This window comes from Pinus tabuliformis, chromosome 6, assembly GCF_031772625.1.
Source record: "Pinus tabuliformis cultivar Carrire ecotype Pingquan chromosome 6, CPIR1, whole genome shotgun sequence".
Lineage (NCBI taxonomy): Eukaryota > Viridiplantae > Streptophyta > Pinopsida > Pinales > Pinaceae > Pinus > Pinus tabuliformis.
In genome coordinates, this window is record NC_142292.1 from 1,588,813,752 (window position 1) to 1,588,824,222 (window position 10,471).

At 37.5% G+C, this 10,471-nt stretch overlaps 1 pseudogene; it reads right to left on the bottom strand.

The window, feature by feature from the left end:
* Positions 1-473: 473 nt before the first annotated feature.
* LOC149264890 (delta-selinene synthase-like) lies at positions 474-9,938 on the bottom strand (annotated as a pseudogene).
* Between the last annotated feature and the right edge of the window lie 533 nt (positions 9,939-10,471).

A 10,471-nucleotide genomic window follows, 5' to 3' on the forward strand; every position in this document is an offset into this window, starting at 1 on the left:
TTTTTTACTATGGACTTATTCGACTACTTGTAGTAAATGTACAATTACAATGTGCCATCTTGCTTCTTTATAAATATATTTTAAACAACAAAAAAACCAATTCTTAATTAAAATTATATTACCTATTAAAAAAAAATATTTAATACCATAAATTATAAAAAAATTAGTTAATGTCATAAATAATAGAGAAAAGATAGGAAAAATTGATTAAATTAATAACGTGGAAAACAATGATTTTTTTTTTGAAATTAGTAACGTATAATTTTTTAACAATATAAAAAGGTTGGCAAGACTTTGCCATCAAAATGGAGACACACGATGAACACGATGGGATGGTTTATGATATTAAAAATATATTAGGAACAAGTTTTAAAACGTCCTGTCGAACCAGACACATGGAATATTTTGAGAGACAGAACCCACGTCACGTGATAATTAATAATAAGGCTATGTGCCATCCATCAGTATAATATTTAAAGCTTCACTGGCTCCATAAGAACTTTGAATATTTTTTCCTTTACCTCATTGTCAGAAAGGGATATGCGATTTTTGTATTTGAAGAGGAAGTGCATGCTTCGTGCAAGATTGAAAGTAAACCTTTTGCAGCACAGCGGCACTATATTGTCATGCTTTAGAAATTCCCAATTCAGTTGGCTGACAGAAAGATCCAGGATGCCTTTCATATGATTTAAAGCATCTTCACAGGTACATTCCTGATTGTCTTTCACATAACACTCTAAACTTGAAGCTACCTCCCCGCGTTCCTTCTCTTGCTTCAAATTCAAACACATAGATAGCAGCAAATGTTAAAACAAATCCTAATCTCATCTTATGTTTAAATTAATAAACATTAATTTGAATGTCAAATACCTCAAAGTCTGTTATGTCGTCCTTGACTCAGACCGTCAGTTCTAACAGATCATGGATCTTGGATGGATAGACTATTTGCTTCAGAATGTCGTCTGGTAGAATTTGATCCATTAACAGAAGCGGAATCAAATTTAACACACACATCCCTGAGCTAGCGAGGCCATTCTTATAGTACTCATTAAACGAGGGCACATATTCAGTCGCCATCCATTCCGCTTCTTGCAAATAAGACTCAAGGTATCACTCACACTAAAAATGAAGGCAGGCAACCGGTCAGATATTTCATTCACTCAGACAGAATAATAACAACCTTTTATAAAATGAAAAAAAGGAATTAGAAATATGTTTTGAGTAGTATATTATATAAACAACACATACGCCATTTTTTCGTATGTACGCTGCCATATCCCGCCTTTGTTTATTTTCCACTTCAGCAGCCCATTCATTCGCTGTATTGATGAAGAAGTCGAATATTTTTTGAATGTGGTCTGGAAGGCGGCCGATTAACGATCTATCCCATCTGGGAAAATAAAATAATGATGGATGTTTATTAAGAAAAAAAATGTCGGAGAAACTAACTACGAATGAATGGATTGCAACCAATTTCTACACGATACTCGATATAATTTGAATTTGACATCACCTTTTCATTCCCTCGGTGAAGATTCTGATTTCATCTAATGTTCCGTGAGTATCATATAGGTCATCGAGAACCATCATCAGTGTTGAAAGTTTTGTGAAGGCGATTCTGCTGGGACCAAATTCGGGCTCGAATGTGCTCCGAACCGCCCAAAAGTAAAGTTCCACGTGACGTTTCCTATAGAAATTCAGCTTCGGCAGATATGACTCTGCCCACCACCTATTATAAATGTATGCATTGCAGCCGGTCATGTCACTAAATTGACAAGGAATCTATCTCTACATAATGATTAGATACATAATCTATCCCATCCTAGGTAATGAAAATGCCAAATGCCAGTGCACCTCGAGATAAGTTGCATCTCTTTCTTATGTGTGCATTGCAAAATATTGAAGTCCAATTTCGCCAAGTCGAAAATTTTCTGGTTCATACTATTAGACCTGAAAGAATGCATGGTGAACATAGATTAGTGTATTGAGAACACTTATAGTAATTCAAGATTCATTTTCCTGTACCCTTGAGATCTTATGGACAGGGTTAGTACTTGAGCCATGAATGTTGTGAATTTTTCTGGTAAAATTCCAAAAACAAAGTGACTAAACACAGAGACAATGCTCTGTTTTCTCCACAAGATCTTAGCACAGGGAAGCTTTAAAATTTCTGGGCAAACAGAGATTTCCACACATCAACAAATTCCTATTCATTAATAAAAGCAACTGTTGTTACAAACTTCTTCCTCTCTCTCAGAGGGATTCACCAAGAACATTTGTTCTTCCTCTCTCTCATAGGGATTCACCAAGAACATTTAACAAAAAAAGTTACTCTGTCTTCTCAGATTTTACACTACTGTGTGTAAAGATCTCTTTTACATTCACTGTTTAAAAAAAAAAAATTACATTTACATTTACTGCTTGTTTCATTCACGACTGCTGCGTGCTCCTTCTTTACATCGCACTGCTGTGCATCTCTTTTCATTTTCATCACAAAAAACACAAAAGAAAACATTACATATATATGACAACCAAAAGGAAATTACTTCACGTTTTCACTGGCCATGCTTCCGTAAAAGAAATAATAAAAATTAAACGGTTTTACCAGCTTTTACTTTTACTTGTGCCCATACTCCCGCTGAAATAAAATTAAAATCTTCACCAAAACTTACCAACCCACAGTAAATTGCATTTATTGTTTTACTGACATTTACTGGCTGTAAAGAAACTTTTACATCACGTCAAATTTATTTTGCTGCTGGCCTGTACTTCAACCATTGACTTCATTTAGATCGCATCGCAGAAGGCTATCGGGAGGAAAAAAAAATGGAACATTATGTTGGTGCGATTTGCGATCGAATCGCATCGCGAAATCGCATTTGGCTGAACACAACAAATTGAAGCACAAACATATGGAGCGAACTGCGATATGCGATCGGATCGCATCGCATCATCATCGTCATCGCAGCGCATGGGACAAGAAGTGGAGGGGGCAGCGATCTGCGATGGATCGCATCGCAAATAAACCTGCAGTTGAAATTATTATTTTAACACTCCCCTTTAATTTCAACTGCTGGGTTATCAATCATACCCAGACATTTCCTCCAAAATTCAAAGCTTTTCTGGTCCAATTTCCTGGTCAGAATATCTGCAACCTGTTCCTGAGTGCTGCAATGTTGTAAAACAATTTCTCCATTGTTCACCAATTCTCTGATGTAGTGAAATCTTGTATCAATGTGTTTCGTTCGCTTGTGAAACACAGAATTCTTGGACAACGCAATAGCTGAGCTATTGTCACAAAAAATAACTGTTGCTTTTGCCTGCTCTTGGCCTAAGCTCCTCAACATTCTTCTCATCCAAACTGCTTGACATGTTGTTGTTGTAGCTGCCACGTACTCTGCTTCTGCTGTAGATAAAGCCACAATTGGCTGTTTCTTGGAAGCCCATGAAATTGCTCCTGAACCCATGTGAAAGACATAACCGGAAGTGCTTTTCCGATCATCCACACTTCCAGCCCAATCGCTATCGGTGTAGCCAACTAAGTCTGAGCTTTTTGAAAAAGTATAGAAAATGTCAATTCTTTTTGTACCTTTGACATACCTCAGAATTCTTTTTGCTGCTTGCCAATGTGCCTCTTTTGGCCTCTCCATGAATCTGGAAATCAAACTAACAACAAACATTATGTCAAGCCTAGTTGCAGTTAAATACATAAGGCTGCCAACTATGCTCTTATACAAGCTAGGATCAAAATCCTTGTTGCTGTCCTCTTTGCTGAGTTTTAATCCCATTATCGTGGGAGTGATTGCTGCCTTGCACTCTTGCATGTGGAATCTTTCCAACACTTCATTTACATATCTTGCTTGAGAGATAAAAATCCCATTTTCATTTTGATCTACTTCTATTCCTGAGAAGTATCTCAGCAAACCCATGAAAGTCATCTCAAATTCCTCTTTCATGACTGATTTGAAGTTTTCAATGAGGTAGTCATCATTACCTGTAAAAATAACATCATCAACATACAAGACAATAATTAAAATCTTGCCATCCTTTTCTTTGATGTAGACTGTGGGTTCTCCCTCACATTTGTCAAATTCATTTTCCAGTAGATAGGAGTCTATTCTACTATACCACGCTCTTGGCGCTTGCTTCAGCCCATAAAGAGCTTTCTTCAATCTGCACACTTTGTGCTCTTGGCCTTTCTTCTCATAGCCTAGTGGTTGTTCAATGTAAACCTCCTCCTTTAACACTCCATTTGGTAAACTTTCCATTTGTTTTGTGCTGCTATGGACAGCACTGCTCTCACGGTTTTCATTCTTGCAACCAGTGCGAAAGTTTCCTCATAATCTCTCCCATATTGCTGCTTGTATCCCTTGACAACCAGCCTTGCCTTGTGTCTTTCAATTTTGCCTTCATCATTGCACTTGGTCTTATAGACCCATTTGACTCCAATGACTTCTTTACCTTTTGGTAGCTCAACCAAATCCCATGTCTTGTTTCTTTCTATGGCATTCATCTCCTCATCCATAGCTTCTATCCATTTCTTATCTTTAATAGCATCTTCGAAATGAATAGGACCATCAACATGACAATACAAGGCAAATAAGGAATTCATTCCTTCATTATAAATGTCACTTAAGTTTCTGAATTTCTTACCTCTTTCACTTGGTGTGCAAGTGCTTGAAGATGCACTTGAATTTCCTCCTTGTGGTGTGCTTGGAGAAGCACTCTCATTTCTCCTCAAGGGTGTTCCTTGCTGTCCTTGTGTTGGCGCTACTGTTTGGGGATGTATTTCTACCATTTCCTCATCATCTTCATCATGAGACAAACAGTTTTTAACATTAACTGTTTTCTCTATGCTTCCATCCCAAGCTTCCTCCTCAATAAACTGAACATCTCTGCTCACAAAGAATTTCTTGGTGGATAGGATATACAACCTGTAAGCCTTGGATTCCTCACTGTATCTGATGAAGATACATTTCTCCCCTTTGTTGTCCAACTTCCTCCTTAGCTGATCAGGAATGTGTGTATAGGCCACACATCCAAAAAATTTCATGTGGGTGACTCCTTGCTTTCTCCCACTCCATGCTTCTTCCGGCACTTTGTTCATTACAGCTTTTGTAGGACACCTATTCAAGATATATACAGCACAGTTTACGGCTTCAGCCCAATAATCATTTGGCAAATGCTTTGCCTTCAACATGCTCCTCACCATATCCATAATGGTTCTGTTCTTCCTTTCAGCAACTTCATTTTGTTGTGGGGTGTACCTTGCTGTAAACTGCTTATGTATTCCATTTTCTCTGCAAAAACATAAAAATTCTTTGGAGATATACTCACCTCCTCTGTCTGTTCTCAAAACTTTGATGTGCAGCGCACTTTGATTTTCCATGAGTGCTTTGAAATTTCGGAATTTTTCAAACACTTCACTTTTATTCTTCAAGAAATAAACCCATGGTTTTCTTGTAAAATCATCAATAAATGTTAGAAAATATTGGCTGCCTGCTAAAGATTGATTTTGCATCGGTCCACATAAATCTGAGTGGACAATCTCTAAGGGTGCTTTTGCCCTTATGCTTTTCGCGCTTGGAAAACTTTCTCTGTGTTGTTTTCCTAATATGCAGCCTTCACAAAGGCTGTCCGGTTTCTCTATCAATGGTAATCCTCATACCATTCCTTTTCTGCTCAACAAGTTAAGACCTCCAAAGTTGAGATGTCCAAATCTCAAGTGCCACAACCAATTTTCATCCTTTGGCACACTTTGGAGAGCCTCTTGGGAAACTGCTGCAATTACTTCTTTGTTTTTCAATTCTGCTCTTATTCTGAGAGGGAACATCCTGTTCCTTGTCATCTTCACTTCAGCAATGCATCGCTTGCTGGGTGCTCTATCCATGATGGTGCATACATCATTCTCAAAGAAGACATTGTAACCCTTTTGAACAAGCTGTCCAATACTCAAGAGGTTACATCTCATTCCAGGAACATAATAGACATCTGTTATGGTTTTCCTTTCTCCTTGATTTGTAAATATTTTAACTTCTCCTTTACCCATAACAGAAATTTTGCTATCAGTCCCAAGTGTGACTTGTGACTTCACACTTTGATCTAAAGAAGAAAACAAAGCTATGTTCCCTGTCATATGGTTGTTGCAACCGGAGTCTAGAAACCATATATCTTCACTATTTGTTTCAGCCATGTTACAAGCTAACAATACATTATCTTGGCTGACATTTTCTCTAGTAATATTTGCATTAGATCTATTATTCACATCATGCTGCTTCTTCCTACATTCACTGGCATAATGCCCATATTTTTTACAATAATAACATTGGACATTGGGTTTTTCATACCTTTGTCCTTGAGCATGATGCTGTCCTCCTTGTTGGCTGCTGCCTTGACCTTGGTTCTGATTTGGATTTCTGCCTCTTCCTTGAGCATTTGCTGGACTGTTCCTTCCGCCTCTGTTCTGGCTTCTGCCTCTTCCTCTCTTGTTTCCTCTGCCTTGACCTCTTCCTCTTCCAAAGGACATCTGGGTCTTGAAGGCTTGCTCTAGAGATGAGTTTTCATTTCTACTCAACCTCTGCTCATGTGTGATCAGTGATGCATGAAGCTCATCAACTAAAAAGTTTGAGAGATCCTTTGTCTCTTCTATGGTGGTGACAATCACATGGAACCTTGAGGGTAGGCACCTCAATAGTTTCTCCACAATCCTCCTTTCTTCAAGTATCTCTCCATGATATCTTATTTGTGTGACCAAGCCAGTTTATAGTCAATATTGTCTGACTCCTTCATGCACAGGTTATCAAAATCTTTCCTCAGCAACTGTAGTTTTGCTGTCTTCACTTTCTCCATGCATTGATAGGCTGTCTTGAGAGTTTGCCATGCATCTTTGGATGTCTTAGCTGTTGCTAACCTTGGAAACATGCTTCCATGCACTGCCTAATACAAGAAGAAGAGGGCTTTTGAGTCCTTCTTCTTGTGGCTCTTTAACAGATCCTTCTCTACCTGAGTTAATGCATTAAACTCATTTTCATCTGCTGGTTGTTCAAAACCATCCTCAACTATTTCCCATAAGTCTTGGGAAGCAAACAAGGCTTTCATTGTTATTGCCCAATAGTCATACTTTTTACCATCAAATAATGGGAGCTGCATACCCATGCTATTGCTGGTGCTGGTGCCAGCCATTTTTTCACTCTTAACTATGCTTCAAATACTTCACTGTGTATTCAAAATAACAGACTGTCTTCAACAGCAACACACAAAAAAAAAACTTGAGAAATACCTTGGATTCTTTTGCCTGAGTCTTCACACTGCTGGAGAAGTTGCTACAATAAGAATCCTTCCTTCAGCTTCTTTTTTTTTTTTTTTTGCTTGTTAAGACTAACCTACGTACCCACGGGGATTTGAACCGGTGACCTATTGCAAGGAGTGCCTTAACAGCGCATCCATTCACCGTCAATCCAAAGCCCCGTGGGCCTTCCTTCAGCTTCTTTGAACCCTTCAAAGAGCCTGGATTAGCTCTGATACCACTGTTGGAAATTTCAGGTGATTTCAAACTTAAAAGACCAGGGAACAATGCTCTGTTTTTCACACACAGGATCTTAACACAGCGGAAACTTAAAAAAATTTATTTGCAGCTGACAGAGTTCTCACACACCAACAAATTTCTATTCATTAATAAAGGAAAGAAACTGTTGTTACAAAAATATGATCTTCCTCTCTCTCAGAGGGATTCACCAAGAACATTTAACAAAAAAAATTACTTTGTCTTCTCCTGAGATTTTACACTATTGTGTCTAAAGATCTCTTTTACATTCACTGTTTTAAAAAAAAACTTTACATTTACATTTACTGCTTGTTTCATTCACGGCTGCTGCGTGCTCCTTCTTTACATCACACTGCTGTGCATCTCTTTTCATTTTCATCACAAGAAACAAAAAAAAAAAACATTACATATATATGACAACTAAAAGGAAATTACTTCACCTTTTCACTGGCCATGCTTCCGTAAAAGAAATAATAAAAATTAAATGGTTTTACCAGCTTTTACTTGTGTCCATACTCCCAATGAAATAAAATTAAAATCTTCACCAAAACTTACCAACCCACAGTAAATTGCATTTACTGTTTTACTGACATTTACTGGCTGTAAAGAAACTTTTACATCACGTCAAATATATTTTGCTGTTGGCCTGTACTTCAACCATTGACTTCATTTAGATCACATCGCAGAAGGCTATCGGGAGGAAAAAAAATGGAAAATTATGTTGGTGCGATTTGCGATTTGCGATCGAATCGTATCGCGAAATCGCATTTGGCTGAACACAACAAATTGAAGCACAAACATATGGAGCAAACTGCGATATGCGATCGGATCGCATCGCATCATCGTCATCATTGCAGCGCATGGGACAAGAAGTGGAGGGGGTAGCGATCTGCGATCTGCAATGGATCGCATCAAAAATAAACCTGCAGTTGAAATTATTATTTTAACAATGAATAGTTTTGTTCATATATTTTGATAAAGTTTCTAGCCTCCCATCTAGGCACACTACAATGCCATGGAAATTCCAATGCATATTTCACCTTGACAACAGTAACCAAATCAGATATGTACCAACCGATGCTAAGACGGTACAACATACAAAATAAATAAAAAATTTGCAGATGCGAAGAGTTTTCATACAATACTAGAAGTTGAAATAGGTGTTTGCAACTTACCTCTCTCCTAAGGCTTTGATCGACATCAGCTATAGTGTGTCCTGTTAAAACTTGGGTTAGATATTGTGTTGTGAATGTCTTTGCCTCCTCCATCACTTTTTCTCTAGGAAACAAAATGTTTGAAGCTCGGAATAATGACAACATGCTTCTCACTTCGTTATCAGCTCTTCCTTTTTCACCACTGGAATTGCAGAAGAACTCCCCGTTTACATCTTTGAAATTCTCAAAAACATATGTTTCATCAATGCATGATATTCTGTGAGAACTAAAGTATTAAATATTTTTATTTAACAATCAAACAACATCAAGTGTATATTTTAATCTATGTGACCTGAAGAGATGTCGTATCGATGCATTCTGAGTGCCCGAAATCCCAAAGCCATAGAGTTGAGATCTTTGCTGAGTGAATCTCTTGATCCCGGCCCGATGCCCCTTTCGTTCCAACAACTACACATCATGAAGAAGTGAGGTTTTAATGATCAAGCAATGAATCTAGAAGTGCGTGCAATCACTGACTCTTATAAATGGTAAATCAAATTCATGTATAATGCTTAACTTGTAAATGTAATCCAAAGCTACTTTTATTTCAGATTGAAACTGTCGATCAATTCCTAGACATTCCATAGTATCAACATTCTGAAGACAACTGATTAAATCATCATCACCATCGCTGTACCTAACTTCCATGGCACTCAAAAATAGGTGTTTGATATCTTCAACAAGCGTTTCAGCTCGTTCACGATATGCAGGTGCCTGCTTGATCACATCGCATTTCAATGAAATACAAAGTTATCTTCCACGCAGAGGTTGATGAAGGATTTTAACTTGTGAAATTGCAGTGTTTAAACAAACCGATTAATTCTAAAGTACGAAGATAAGGGAATATGTAATTATGAGAGTAAGAAAAATACCGCGTATGATGTTGAGAGAGAATGTATGAGGTCATCGTCCCACACGTTGGAATGATGATTTCCTGTGTGTCTTTGTTGAGCATTGCTAACGCTTGTGGTTATTGGTATGACACATTTCTTTGGCCTTAACATTCCACTACTTGCATTGTTCATGCTTGGGGTTATTGGTGTGACAGATTTCTTTCGCTTTAACATTCGGCTTGTACTTGAAAGTTCTTGCGAGAGAGCCAAACCATCATTCTTAGAGCAAATCAACGATTTGCGGATGCCCCAGCTGGAAAGCAACGACACTGTACAAACCAGAGCCATTAACACTTGCTTCCTACAATTCAACTATAGCGTTTCGCTGCTATACTTCCTCGCATATTTATAGTATAATTTTCAAAGAAAATTCCAAACCAATCGGATCTTTGGTTTCCTCCAATTTTGCATAGTTCTGTTTAGGTAAAGGCAATTTCCACGAGGGTCTGAATGAATAAAGGGTTAAGGTTATAATAATCTTTTAACATCTTTATGAGAAATGGATCATGGACTACTTTAAACTTGAAATGTAAGTCTCTCTTTCATACATATTTAATTAACAATGATTATGTTCTTTGTCTTATGTCTTTTATATAATTATTATAAAATAGTTCATTGTCTATCGTATGATTCATGATGATTTCATTGATGGTCTGTGGTATATTTAACAACAATTCTCTATTTTATGTCTAATATTAGCGAAAAATAATTAGTAGGTTAACTCGGATTTCAACACTACGCTGTGGGTATACAAGAGAGCCACATGGGTGGGTATTTGACAATAAGATGGGGTATTATGCATGTGAAAAGAATGGAAATTT